The sequence below is a fragment of the Arvicanthis niloticus genome, chromosome 16, assembly GCF_011762505.2.
Source record: "Arvicanthis niloticus isolate mArvNil1 chromosome 16, mArvNil1.pat.X, whole genome shotgun sequence".
In the NCBI taxonomy this organism is placed as follows: Eukaryota; Metazoa; Chordata; class Mammalia; order Rodentia; family Muridae; genus Arvicanthis; species Arvicanthis niloticus.
In genome coordinates, this window is record NC_047673.1 from 16,517,675 (window position 1) to 16,532,157 (window position 14,483).

Consider the following 14,483-nt stretch of genomic DNA (forward strand, 5'->3'; position numbering starts at 1 on the left):
GTATTGCTGAGGTTGCAGAGACTGGCTCTTATCTATTACTGAATGCACATAATTGTTACCATTAAGCCTTGTCTCTAAACCCTTGTAAACTATTGATGCAGATGGGAATTGCAGCCATACAATAATTAGAAGAGCTGAGCTCCAGCTAAAGTTCTGTTCCTGAGAAGCAGCGAGGCACAGGCTCTCCGTCTAACTTTCTGGATGCTCTGTTAGCATATCTGTAGCTTGAGAGGGACCAGGCTCCACAAACCAAATGGTGTTGTATAGGTTTGAAATTCTACGACTCCTTGATGGCATTATTCATGCCTAGATGGGTGGAGTATTGTATGGTTACACTTGGTAACAAAATGAAAAGGATACATGTTCCAAAGGTAATACATTAAGAAGGTAGTACATGAGGATGCCCTGCCAAGCAAAAGAAGCCAAACACAAAAGACCACATGCTTTTTTATTCATACGATTCCACACAGGTGAAGACTAGATTCAGGGAATCTACTGAAGCAGGAAAGAGTCCATTGGCTATGTTGCTCTTGGGACAAAATGAACAAATCATCCGACAGTTGACTGAGAATCACTCAGAGTCAACTGGGATGATGGATGTGAAACTCAGAATGTGCTACACTCCAGATCTTATATAACAGTAGACTGCATGACTGTGCTTACCAATGTCAATGACACATTTGTTTTCGGTCTAATATTTTGGTATAAATTATAGGAAAAAAGTTCTAAGAGCAGACTAAACACCAGAGTTCCAACTCAGAGGAGGCCTATGATAAATACATTTTATTAGTAGTACTGTACCCACTAAAGTGAGGATGTCTTTGTTAACATACACTTTTTATTAAAGGTCCACTTTACTGTCTTTATTTATGTGTGTGTTTGTATCTGTGTGAATGCACGCCACACGTATGTAGGTTCCCGGAAGTGTCCAGAAGAGGGCGTGGGATCTCCTGGAGCTGGAGTTACAAGAATTTGTGAGCCACCTGAAGTGAATGCTAGGAACTGAACCCAGGTCTTCCGAGAGAACAGACAGCTCTCTTAACTGCTGAACCATCTCTCCAGCCCAATGTCCACCTCTTACATTTCAGAAGTCTGGAATCAGAAATAGTTTATTTCATAAAAATCATAATGAAAGAAAACAGATTTGGGTCAACAGACTAATTTTGCTACTTTTTCCCCCTTTTAACTCTTAAGTTTTAATACTAGAATTCTGAATGCTTAGCCCTCCTTTGTGATTCTTACTAATGGCTGAATATTTGAGATGTAGTTACTAACTTAACTTTTGAGAAATAACTGTACTTTAATCTATGGAGAGCAAAGAATGAGGGGGGACTTACCTATATTAGCTCTTCTTGTGTTCTAGGCCTTGTGCCAAGTGAGTGAGCTTGAATTACCTGTGTCTCACGGCAATGCTTGATGAAAGTTGAAGTATCTCAGCTGTACAGAGGAGTGGACCAGCTCTGAGAAAGACACACATTTGCACAGAGGTACACAATACTGCTCAGTAGATCTTAATCTTAACTCTAAGCCATTAAACTTTCAGAGGCCATGACAAACAGAAGATAGAAACTGACATGCCAGTAAGTCTAAAGCCAGCGTGTCAAGTCTGGGGTAAACTCCCTGGCTCAGCGCCCAACCCTCTGCTAACCAGACCTTGGTCTTAAGTCTCTCTCAGGGCTTCAGGTGCTAATTTTCTAACCTGTAGTTTTCTTCCTGGATAATGATAATTTCCTTTTTGAATTCCAAGGTCTTAGTGGAGAGTCCTGGTCTAAATTTGGGTTGACATCCTATCTGTGGGGACTGTCTGCTAAATGACTGGAACAGCTCTGGAGGTCAGTCTGCATAGCTGCAGGTACTGAAGGAGAAGAGAGGCCCTGCAGATAGGGTAAAGACAGCCCTGTCTCTGCTCTTGCTCCATGGCTTGGTGTCAACTAGCTCTCTTTCCTTCAGATACCACAGACTACAGGTCTGAAGAAACTGTCACAATTGCATGTGAGAGGTTGTTATATAAAATATGGCAATGTGGTATTTATGCAGAATAGAGTATCAACATGCCCCCAACACATGCCTAGGAAAACTCAACATACATTTTTTACCCAAAACCTGGAGTAACAGAACATGTCCTACTTGTCAAGAACCAGACCTTTCCCACAGCTAGCACCAATACCAGCACTGATGGTGAGTACTTTCCCTAAGTAATTCCCAGGGGTTATCACTATCAGAGAGGTATGAGAACCTATCAGTCTGAGAGAGGAGCAGGAGGCTGATGCACAGTCACTACGTTTTAATAGAATTAACAGGATGACGTTTCATACAGAACCAAATTCCTATAATGAGAGAAAACTCCTGCCAGTGAACGTGAATCTGTGATTGTTAGAATGGTTCTTCATCCTCCGTGGGATACAGAAGACAGGGGAAACAGTTAAGATTCAGTCTACACACTATAGCAACTATGTCTGTTGTTCCTTTGTGTGTTTAACAAAATGGTAAATCCATCTGGATTGTAGTCAGACATGTTTCCTCCCTTATATCAATCAGGCAATGACCACCAACCAATGAGTCTCACTGAAAAACAAAGGAATTTGACATTTGTAAGCACTTACTTCGGATAAGACACGTCCTGGTTCATTTGCGTAGTCTTTTTTAATTATTATTTTTAAGCATGTGTTAACTTGTAGAGAATGTAAAGTTCATCATGACGACTTATACATATCTAGGGTCAGTTTCTCCATTACCTTCCTTTCTCCCTGTTCCCCTGAGCTTGCATAGTGATAGTGGCAACTTATAACTCTCAACATTATAGGCAATAAACAAGGGCAAATTGCCTCCCCAGTCAAGCAACTATGTTATAGTACTGCAAGACCGTGAGCATCTGGTTCAAACAACCTCCTGAAGAAAACCATACATCCATCCCATTTGAAACTTCCTTGAGTCTGAATCGGAGAGATTTGCAGATACAATCAAGGAATCAAATGCAGTAAAGAGATTCACCAAACATCTCATTAGAAAGCGGCCTTCCTAGAGAAATGCCCAAAGCTACTCAGATCTGGCCTGAGATTTTGTTAAGGAATAAAACCAAAACAGACAATGTGAAGAGCTCGACATTCTTTTCGCATGTGTGGGGCGTCTATGTTAAACAAGGGAACAACTTTGATCCTCTAATCAGATAACCAGGAAGCTATCTGGAATTTCTTTAAATATCATCACCATGCTCCGGGCAGAACACAGGGGAGGACATTTTTACGATGAAAAGACTAGGCTTGGCCCTGGGCAGTGTTGAATTCTTCAGCTTCTACTTTGAACAGGGCAGGATGTCACTGAAGATTGGCAAAGTAAGCAAAGTTATCTGCAGTACAAACTATGGATTAGTTTGAGGCTAACTTCAGGGAATCTGAACCCTTGAACTGAGCTGCCAGGTTTCCATAACAACTAAGAGAGACAATGAGGCAAACAGACATGACTCCCATGAAGTTCCGCAGCTCAGTTCTCAGAGGCCAAATTTGGTCACCGGGAGACCTTTAAAGACTAGACCATCCCTGTCTTGCTAATCACATTCAAAGGGCAGAGTGTTACTCTAGAAGAGCACACCCCTTCCCCTTTCAGGAGTCACCAAGAGTCCCTGCCACTCAGTCACGCATGGCTACTCCCTGCAAAGGCCTACTGCTCCAATCTTACTGTCTATGTTGACTGGACCAGTTCTCAAGGTGTTAAGTGCTAGTCTCCTGTTTCAGGGATGGCGTCCCCTGCAGTGACTACCAAAGGCAGTGGAGTGAGGGATAAACAGGATTAGCTCTCCCAGATCTAAAAAGAGGTCTTGAGGGTCATGAACAATGTGCAGCACTGCAGGCCACCATCTGTCAGAGCCCTATTACAAGCCCCCCCCCCCAATCTGTGCAGCTGGCATGTGCCCTGTTGACTTCTGCTGCTGCAGCCTCAGGGCACCGCTGGGCTCTAGGATGGATTTATTGTTTCCCAGTTTGCACTCCTAGACACACCTTCCACAAAAGCTGACTTCTCCCATGCCCACTTCTTGATGCTTAGTGCCACCCAAGTCTCCTTTATTCTCTCCATCTACACTGTTGTCCCTCATCCTGTCTACCTTCCACTCAGCAGCTACAGTGAGTTTGGGGAGTCACTTTGCCGTATTCTAAGGGCACAGTACAAATGGCGGGTGCTGAAGCTCAGGTGCCAGCTCCCTGTCTCATCCCTCAAAGCTGCCTTTCTCTCTTCACAGAGCTTTCTGTCACAGAACCTGGCAGACAGTAGGATCCACATTACTTACACACACACACACACACACACACACACACAGAGAGAGAGAGAGAGAGAGAGAGAGAGAGAGAGAGAGAGACAGAGACAGAGACAGAGAGACAGAGAGGCAGAGATTTAAACACAGTGGATTTCACAGGGAGGCAGCTTTTAGACCCACCTACGCAGCAGGTGGAGATTGCTGAAGACAAAGAATAGACAGAAATTTCACAATTTTCAGAGCCTGTGGAATAACTGAGTAAGCCTTTCAGGGAAGGCTGGCGGGGCAAGCCCCCTCCTGCCAGTGCAGGGACAGCAAGGCAATCACACAACTGGTTCCTGAATCATTTCCTGTTAACTCCCCGCACCTCTGATGGGCCCGGCAGTCTTGCTTGGCAATGATCTCAGACGTGTCCTGCGTTGTGGGGAAGATCTTTACCCAAGGGCATTTCTTGGGGAATGTGGGCATTTCTCAGGGAAGTGTGGGCATTCTGCGTTGGTGACGTAGTTCGAAACTGACAGAGACAGTGTACCCAAGCCACTCTGTAAAATGTTCTCCTCGGTGATAAACTGCAGTGGTAAAATCTAAACCAGAAATGTGTGCACAAGGAATCTAAGTCATAAAGACAGACAACCCTTGGCCCAGAAACTCATTTTTTTCCCCCTGTCCCAACATCTTCAAATTTAAATCAGAGCGAAAAGGCTGGAACAGGAAGAGCGGAAACAGCTTAAGTTGCTACTTGTCGGCTCATTTATTGAAGAATGAGCCTCTGAAATGGGTGATATCTATTTCATTATTCCAATAAGGAGCATAAAGTTGAGTGATTAGATGACTAGTCTCCTGTGCCTGGAGTGACAGGGCCAGGCTAGCGGCTCAGAGCCCTGCTCCCTCAGCACTGCTCCCTCAGCCCTGCTCCCTTCAGTTCTGTGCAGGTAGTCTGTTCTCAAGTACAGAGGTTTCCCTTGAACAAAGAGAAAGACACTTGAATTGATGGTATAGTTAAAAGGCCGGAAACCAAACGAGCAAGTTTTCTAAAGCACTATGTTGAAACAGTTGGTATAAAATATGCCTCTTCTCTTTGCAAGAGAATACCTTTGGTATAAATCACAGGAAATTGGCATTTTCTTGCTTGAGAAAGAATGGGACACCGGTAATTTCAAATTGCATTTGTTTTTAAATTGTCTCATTCTCCTGGCTGCACTGTGCTTTGTCTATTTTTAGCAACGAGAACATCAAATAGATAGTAGAAACTCAGGAAATGTTTATTGTGGAAATAAAATTCTGTTATCAGAAATACAGACAGGCTTGTGTAGTGTCCTTTTTTGCATACCGACACAACATCATAATACAACAGTCGCAACTATCTGACCAACTCTTACTCTGGAATGAAGTGTCTTGGCTTTGGAGTCTGGTTTTCACCTTCAAGTGTTAACTCCGTAAAACTCAGTCAAAGCACAATTACTCCTCCCTGGTTTGTAAAATTGAATGACAACAGAAATCTACAAGGACAGTACCATGAGGATTAAATGACACACCACTGCAGAGTCAAAACAATACATAGCCTGATTCCCAACTCCAAACCACTACTAAGTTAACACTGTTACAAAGTTACTAAGTTGTCATTTAATTCTTTATAAGAAAACATGGGCATCCAAACCATCTGTTCACATTCATTTCCGCCACATCCGACTAGAATGCTTACTTAGCAGGCAGTAGAACGTTTTAAATTATTTTAAAATATGCAAACAAAGCATGTATAATGGAGCAATATTTTCTGAAATATTAATTATGTCACTGCCCTACCATATTAATATAGCATATTAATGGTAACAGTGTGAAGGAGATGAAAACCCCAGCCTCGTTCACTTTGTGGAAGAGGTGTCTCTGTAGTGGTCTATTTTAGTGCAGCCAAATGGTAAACTTCCTGTGTTCCGAGTTTATTATCATCGCCTGCCCTATGAAGGTGCTAGCGGTCAGCAAAACAGGGTTATTTTCGTACCCAGTAGAGTTGCAAAATCTTCTTCATCAGCAAAATTGAAAAGAGATCCAGAAAGGACTTTCGTGTTTTTGCAGTGAAGTGGGTCTCTTTTGACATTTAATAGTAACGAAACACAACCTTGTTGATCTAAAACAATCTGGAATGCAAAAAAAAAAAAAAAAAAAAAAAAAAAAAAAAAAAAAAAAAAAAAAAAAACAACGATTTACACAGGAAAAGGTCTTACATTTCGTTTTGTTGTCACTGATAAAAATGATCTTTATTAAAGAAAAAGGTAATGTAGTAATGTGAACTCACGATATGGAAGGAAATTCTGGCTTTTCTGGCTTGCTCCTTAGTCAGGAAATGCCCAGAACACCATGTATTTGGGTTTTCTTTTCTTCATTATCTTAGCAAAATGAGGATCTTAACATAATTTTAGCTGTTTCCTTTCCCAGGGATTAAAATCATGATTATTCACAGAATTGAGAATCAGTGTCTTCTTCCATTTAGCTTTGAAAGACATTTATTGATTGTTCACTATGCACAAGACACAGCTTAGGGTCTGAAGGCCTAGCATGAGCAAACAGAACCAAAACAACAACAACAAAAAAAGCCAAACAAAAACAACACCAGAAACCAAGTCTTCATTAAATACCTATTGTCGGTGATTTCCTTGCCTTGATAACTGTAATCTACATTTCATTATAACTCAGGGTGGCTTGCTTTGTCTGTTCTGACTCGTTGAAAAGGACATTTTAAAGGATACACATACTAATAAAGATTCAAGCATACACTTGTACGTATTTTATCCACATGCAATAGTATTTTAATTCAAATTTAACTGAGCAAATATTTATTAAAGCCCAACCCAATAACAAACAGACCTACCACCTAAGGGTCTGGATGAACCAGAGCAAGTCTCTAGTTCACTTAAGGAAAAGACTTGGAAGGAAGCTCCTACCAGGAAGGGCAGAGATGAAACACACCTGCAGTCCTAGCTTTCGGGAAGCTGGGTCAGGCTAGAGAGCCGCAGAACAGCCCTGGGATACCCAATATGACTTGCTTGATGAGAAGACAGCTAGCTTCACTCTTATGGAACGCAAAAAGGTTTGGGCGGTGGGGTGGGGTTGTCTCCAGGAAGTCACAGAATTATCACTACTCTTTGCATTGCAGACCCACAGACAGCATCACCCCCGGGAGCTTTTTAGAAAATCAAACTAAATTTGATTTAGAGATCAGAATCTGCATTGTAAAGGTTAAGCAGCACTGGGCCCCAACACCAATGGGACTGTGGCCTACTGGAAGATCTGCAGCCAGAGCCAGCACTCCAGAACCAGACTACTGCCAGCAGGGACAAGGATAGATCGACTGAAAAACAGCCAAGGAAGAGAAAGGCTTTCTTCAGTCAAGCTGGGATGTGGGTAGCTTCTAGGCGATGAATACATTGTCTAGGGAGCGTCAGCAAACCCCCTTCTCAGCTCGTGCTGCTAGTACAGTACTGTGTGGTGCTTATGGCCTTACATTACAATGATTTGTAGATGTGTCTACCCTCATCCTCCGCTCCCTAACTCCACTGTCAAAATTCAAAGCAGGCCTATTCATCTTTACATCTCCTGAACTCGTGCTCGAGGAACAATGGGACTGGCCCACTTTCAGCCGTGCAATTGTTAGCTAGGAGAGAAATACCTTCCCTGGTTACATATAGGTCAATACAGGAGGCGTGACATGGTTGTTCATCATGTATTCACTTGCTCAGCATCCACAGTGTCGGTCATGCTGGATATCTTCAAGTTTGAATTCCCTCTAGTGCCTGAGAGTCTTGCCCTGGTCAGCATCCCAAACGAATACTGAAGCCAACAAAGGCTCATAGATGCTGATCTAAGGAGATTGAACTTGAATCTGCAGGCAATGGGTAGGTGCTGAAAGTTTTGAGCAGGGAATTATTATTGTCCACTCATGAAGTCTTGTCCCCAGCTGGTGACACTGTTTCAGAGTGGTGGAACATTAAGGAAGTAGCGCTTAATTACAGGAAGTAGGTCATTGGAGCCTTGTCTTTAAATGTTAAGTGTGACTCCCAGCCCTTTCCCCTCTGGACTTCCTGTATGCACTAGGTGAGGAGTCTTCTCAATTGCCCTGTCTCCAACCACTACTGCCATGATGTTCAAACATAACTCAGGCCCCAAGTCATGAAGATCTCTGAAGCCATGTGCCAAGTAAATCCTCCAGTGATTAAAAACTCTGAGATATGCAGAAATTACATGTGTGCAGTGGCATCAAAGTCATGGGAGAGGGCCCCACCACTGGGCTACCCCCTCAGGCCTTTCTCAGTGAGGCCTTAGAAAGCAAGATCCAGCTGTAGGGTAAAAGGCATGTTGAGAAGCAAGGTGTGTGTACCTCAGGAGGAATAGGATGTTAGTGCATGCTAGGAGGCCCAAGGGTGGTGGTGGTGGCACTGGGGAATGACTGGCATCTCCAAGGTCTGTTGATGCTGCCTCCCAAACCATTTCTAAATTCTAACTATTACAACCATCTCCATTTCTACCGTCTCCAATCTAGTCAGCAAAAATAACGACTGGTGAGACTCACTCTCTATGCTGTTGCTACCCTCTGGTAGAAAGAAGACTGGAACGGCCTTTTCAAGACCAGGCAAGAGTCTACATGGCTACAAAGTGAGATCCTGGCCAGCCACAGCTACATAGAGCCTGCCTTTGAGCACACATATCACACACACACACACACACACACACGAATGCTTGCACACATGTACACACACATGAATGCTTGCACACATGCACATGCACACACAGCCACACATGCACACAGGTGCACACACACACACATGCACACACATGCATGTCTGAATATTTCTTTCCCCAGCTTGTCATTCCGCAGTGGCACTGCTCCACCATGTACAACTCTGTGGACTCTGTAGATTCCCCTGGCCACTCTGACTGCTCATAGCTGTCTTCTTCAGTAGCCATTCTTGTCCCTATTGTCTGGGCTCCTATAGCATTGCCTTGATCTGTCTCAGATCTGCTCTTTCTCTCCAGACATGTACGGACCAGCATCTTTCTTGACCTTGTGTCAGCATCATGTCCATACATCCTGTTCTCTTCAGTGCAGAGCTCAATGAATGGCTTACTTACAGTTCTTGCCTACAGAAGCTATAAGGTTTTGAAAATCCCCCCAAATAACTATGAAATTAGATGACTTAATACTTCAAGAAAGGAAAATATTTTCAAACATAGACAATGAAGTCCATACCTTAGCTTTAACTTTAACTTATGCTTGTTTATTTATTTAGATTTTTAAAGGTATTATTTTACTATGTATTCCAGGTTGGTCTTGAACTCACTACGGAGTCTTGGCTGACCTGATTAGAGATCTACTGACTCAGCCTCTCTAGTGCTGGGATTACAGTTGTATGCCCACCAAGCATCATAGCAGCTGCTTTATAAGGTAATTCTATTTGCCATCTTCCATATTTGTAGGTATAGCGCTAAGTGACACAAGCACATTCATATTCATAGCAACCATCATCTAACTTCAGAGCTTTCAGTTAAACTTTCCATTTCCTTTCGGCCCCAGGCTGAGTTTCCTGCCTCTGTGTGCCTTCACTCAGGCCGATTGGGTTCCAGCGGGATTTGCCCTTTTGTGGTTGACTTATTTCCCTCAGCCTGATGTCTTCAGGACTCACCCAGGTCTGGTGTGTGTCAGAATTCTAAGGCTGAATCACAGTTTATTTATATGTGTAACTCTTTGTTATCCATTGATCCATGGATGTGTGCATTGCCCCTATCTTTGGATCTTTGGCTAATGTAAATGATAATAAGAGTGTGTGTGTGTGTGTGTGTATGTGTGTGTACATGTATGTGTGTACATGTGTGTATGTATGTATATGTGTGTATATATGTGTATGTGTGTATCTGTGTGTATGTATGTGTGTATCTCTGTGTGTATGTGTGTATCTGTGTGTGTGTGTGCATGTGTGTGTGTGTGTGTGTGTGTGTGTGCACACATGCACTAATGAATGCTCAGCCTCTGCTCTTGGTTCTCGGGGTGCAAAACCAGAAGTTGGCTTGCTGCACCATATAATCATTCTACAGCAAAGCTTTTAAATAACCGCCATGCTCTTCTGCATATTGTCTACCTAGCATAGACAAGGATTCTACTTTCTCGGTGTCCTTGGTATCACCTAGTTCCCTGATCACTCCTGCTACTGTTTGACTGTAGCTACCCGAATAGCCACAAAGTCCACATACCGTTTATGACTCTGTTGTAATATAGGAAAAAGAGGGGCTGACATTCCTCTTAAGTCTTATGTCACAGAAGGTGCCGGGTGGCCCTAAGTCAGGGAACTTATACAATGTCACATGGAGTGGAGCTAGACCATCGGAGCCAGACCCCTTTATTTCCACCTGTCTAAGAATCTCTCAGACATTAAATACAGAAATGAAGACTAAAAACTGATAGATACCGGAATTTGGGATTCATTAGGGGGAACAATGAGATTTTGTGCAGGACTGGGATGGAGTCCTTGACTCTTACTGTTCTTTCTAATAAAATCAAATAGGCTTCAGAAAGGCCAGTGAGCCTCAGTGAGCCTTGGTCTCCTCATCATCAAAATGGAGATGACAATACTTGCCTGCCAGGAATGCTGAAAAGGTTAAATGAAATTATGAATCATCCTGTATAGTCCTGATATTATACCTAATCATTAAAAAAAAAAAAAAAAGCTAATTTGACTTGGTTTTTGATAATAGAGCCTTACTTGGTTTGGCTTTAGCTTATTTCTGGTAGTTTCTATCCAGTTTAGGGAGGGGTTCTAGCAAAAGGTCAGAGGAACAACAGCAGCAGATGGACTTCCTGAAACGTGTGCCAAAGGGTTCCTCGTCTGCCTTCTTCGGGCTGCAGCCTCCACCCTCCACACAGTGTAGAAGCTCAAGGACAGGCCCAGACATTGTAACTAAACCTTCCTGAGCACTCCCGGTGCAGACTCCAAGTCTGACTCGGAAAATGTGCTGCGCTCATCACCGGGGCGAGAGCAGCTGCCCAAGGTGGGGCCCATTGTCAAGGTTCTTCATGTAACAAAAAGAGGAAAGGGCCTATCAAAGCATTTCCTGCTTGCAGGAGCCGTAAGCTTCCATTAATTCTTTGCCCTGAGTCAGTCTGTCTCCCCTAGGCCAGCGTTGCAGCAGGCCTGCCATCCCCTAGAACAGAACACGCAGTTAATTTTAAAACCTTTCCAAAAGGAGGTTAAGAAGGGAACAAGTTCAGAGGTCAGGTGACAACACCTACACTTTCCATATGGAGAAAGGCACGGAGACAGTGCAGTTGCCCTGAAACCTGCTGACATTTGCTTAACGGCATTGACGCACAGATGCATGAGGACAGGAGGGAAGTCTGCTCTGTCTTATAGGAAGAAAACGATAATAGATGTTTTCTGAACACTATTTGAGTCTATGCACGTATTATGGAGGGATGATCTGGGGATAGAGGCAGAAGGTTGAGAACTGCATTAGTTAGCCATGGGGTGAGTTAAAAATCCCCAAATGAATGATGGAGTCTCACCAACTAATCTAACGTCTTTTCTCAGGGAAGACCTAGATTCCCAGAGCTGTAGGATGAGTTATTCAGAGTGTGCATTGTAAGGAGATAAATCTTACAGGGAAGGCTTGTGGTGAACAGGGTATCCAGCAATGGGCCAGACAAAGAGGAAGCCAGCCGCTGAGAAATGTGTAGATGGCAGTGCTATGGCTGAGCACCAAATGCTAATCTGAGACCAAAAAATAAAATGGAGAAATCAAGACATCATGGCCAAGAGTCTGCCAGTAACCATATGTCTGAATGAGGTCACCATAAATCATGCAGCCACCAGCTGACCACAGACGCACCAGAGAGCCAGCAGACAGTGACATCGACCTAGATCAGAAGAAAGCACTCAGGCACACACAGAGTTACATGCTAAGCACGGTAATGTTCGCCTCCAGTTACTACATGTTGGATTGGTCTGTTACATGTGATGTCTGTATGTCTCAGGGGTCAAGGGGTGATCTCTGCTGTGGAAAGTCCTTCAGAGCTGGCTGAGGTAGGATGAACATCCTCTGAGCTCAACAGCTCTCTTTACTTTCACTTGTATTCCATTCACCCTATTATTTAGTGGTTAAATTTCTCCCATTAATTAATAAATCAGGACTCACTGTTTATATTATAGATGGTGTGTTTTGTTGAGGCACTGTCTTCCCTAGTCAATTGTGGTCCCCAGAATGTTCAGTTTCTTCTCTTTCTTAGCTTAGCTGCTGGGCTCTGAGTGGCATCCCAGGCTGGCCCAAGTAACCACTGCACCTCATTTGTCCTGTGTTCTCACATATCTCTCTGAAAGCAACAGAACTTCTAAAGTTCAAATTAAAACTCAATCCTTTTACATCTGTTTAAAATAACAAGAAACTAATGTAAAGAGATGAGGGAGAAACAGCAGATTTGAAATCGATTCAATAGGATATAGGCCCATTGATACCTTTCAGGAACAAAAAAAAAAATTCACATTCTAGACTTGACCTTCAAATGTGAGAGAAAAAGACACTTGTTTGTGGCTACTCATGACTGTAAAAAGTTTTAAGCCAAAAAATCAGATATTCCCCAATTGTCATTTAAATAAGTGTCCAACACTTATTTAGTTGATTTATTTTAACCAAGTTATCTTACTAAATGATTATTTAGGATAACACAGTATATATCTTATATAATCATATATTTATATACATATATATGATTATATAAGATATACTATAAAGAAATTACATAAATATTATATTTCCCCCAAATTAAAATCAACATATATAAGTATATATCTTATATAATTATTCTATAAGATATATACTTATATATATATAAGTATAATATAATAATATATTGATAATTAAATATAATATAATGTTTAAGTAGTTCCCACACTACTTAAACACAGATTATGGAGCTGTCTAAGCCATTCCATTGATTCTGAAATCCTTCCCCTATAAGGTAAGATGTATAGAGTTACTTCTGTGGTCAGCACAGCCTTTTCCTTGTTGAGGAACTTCCTTGCCTTCGTCATGCTCACCGGAACGAAACACCCAGGCTGTGGCAGTCACTGGTTGTGATCCAACTCAAATTGGAAGAGGCCAGGACACAGTGTTCAGCCGTCTTAGATCTGTACCAAGACACACAGAGGCTCTATCAAAAACAACAGACCAGAATGTCAGCAAAGCTGCTTTCCAGATGTTCAGGGAACTTGTTCCCTTCCTCTGAAGGATTTCAAGCTACCATGCATAAGGGAAAGCAGGCAAAGCACTTAGGAGTGGCCATGCATACACCCTGGTCCAATGCTGTCTCACACGCAGCTCTTTCAATACAAACCACGGCTCTCCCTGAGGGGCCACAGTGGACAGAGCTCTCTTTCGATGGGCCAAGGAGATAGATGCCAATGTACATTCAAAGAGTACTGTTGATACCGCAAACAAATACCTGTGTTGAGGCGATATCTGTTCACGTTAAAAGCTAAACAAACACTTGTGAAGTGCCTACTCTATGTCAAGCCCTGTGCTAGAGCACTTGTAATGTTTAACCAAGAGCAGAGCTCACACACCTTTTCCAGCACTTAACCAAGAGCTTAACAGCCACATGGGTTATTAGTTCAGGCTTACAGCAATCAAGAGAGCCGGGTACAGAGGTGTTCTAAGTTGAATGGCATACCCTCAGTGAAAATCTATATGTTGACATAGCTCAGAATATGGTGCTGTTTGGTGGTAGAACCTGAAAGAGGAAAGTCAGTTAAAATAAGATCATTGGACTGACCTCTTGTCCAGTCTATCTGTAGCTAAGACATTGGAGACGCAGAAGGAAGGGCATATGAAAGACTTGGGAGCCAGCTGTCCACGTGGAGAGGAGCCACAGTCACCAGCAGCCCTGACCTCGCACACAGCCTCCAGAACTAGAAAGAAAGAAATATCTCTTGTTTAAGCTAATCAGTCAATGGTTGTATTAGTTATGGTTTATGTCCCTATGACCCAATCCCCGACAGTGCAGCTTAAGGAGGGGTTCTTTACTCTGACTCACGTTTTCAGACTGTACAGTCATACAGGAAAAGCACGGCAGGGTTCACGGCACCGGAAGAGCGGTATGGTAGACTGGGAAACAGAGCGTATATATCAGCACCAGAGTCTATAACCTCCGAGTGCCCACTGCTGGTACCCTACCTCTACCAGATATCTCCCACCT

The 14,483-nt window shown here is 42.9% G+C and overlaps 1 long non-coding RNA gene across 3 annotated transcripts; it reads right to left on the reverse strand.

The window, feature by feature from the left end:
- Positions 1 to 730: 730 nt before the first annotated feature.
- Positions 731 to 14,189, reverse strand: LOC143434657 (uncharacterized). Of its 3 annotated transcripts, none has more exons than XR_013104302.1 (4): positions 14,061 to 14,189; positions 13,327 to 13,416; positions 1,338 to 1,460; positions 731 to 1,092 (listed from the first exon to the last, which is right to left on the reverse strand). It is a non-coding gene; the product is annotated as an uncharacterized LOC143434657 (long non-coding RNA). The 3 variants fall into 3 exon arrangements; XR_013104300.1 differs by having other exon boundaries at positions 13,267 to 13,416; XR_013104301.1 differs by lacking the exon at positions 14,061 to 14,189 and adding an exon at positions 13,731 to 13,808 and having other exon boundaries at positions 13,267 to 13,416.
- Between the last annotated feature and the right edge of the window lie 294 nt (positions 14,190 to 14,483).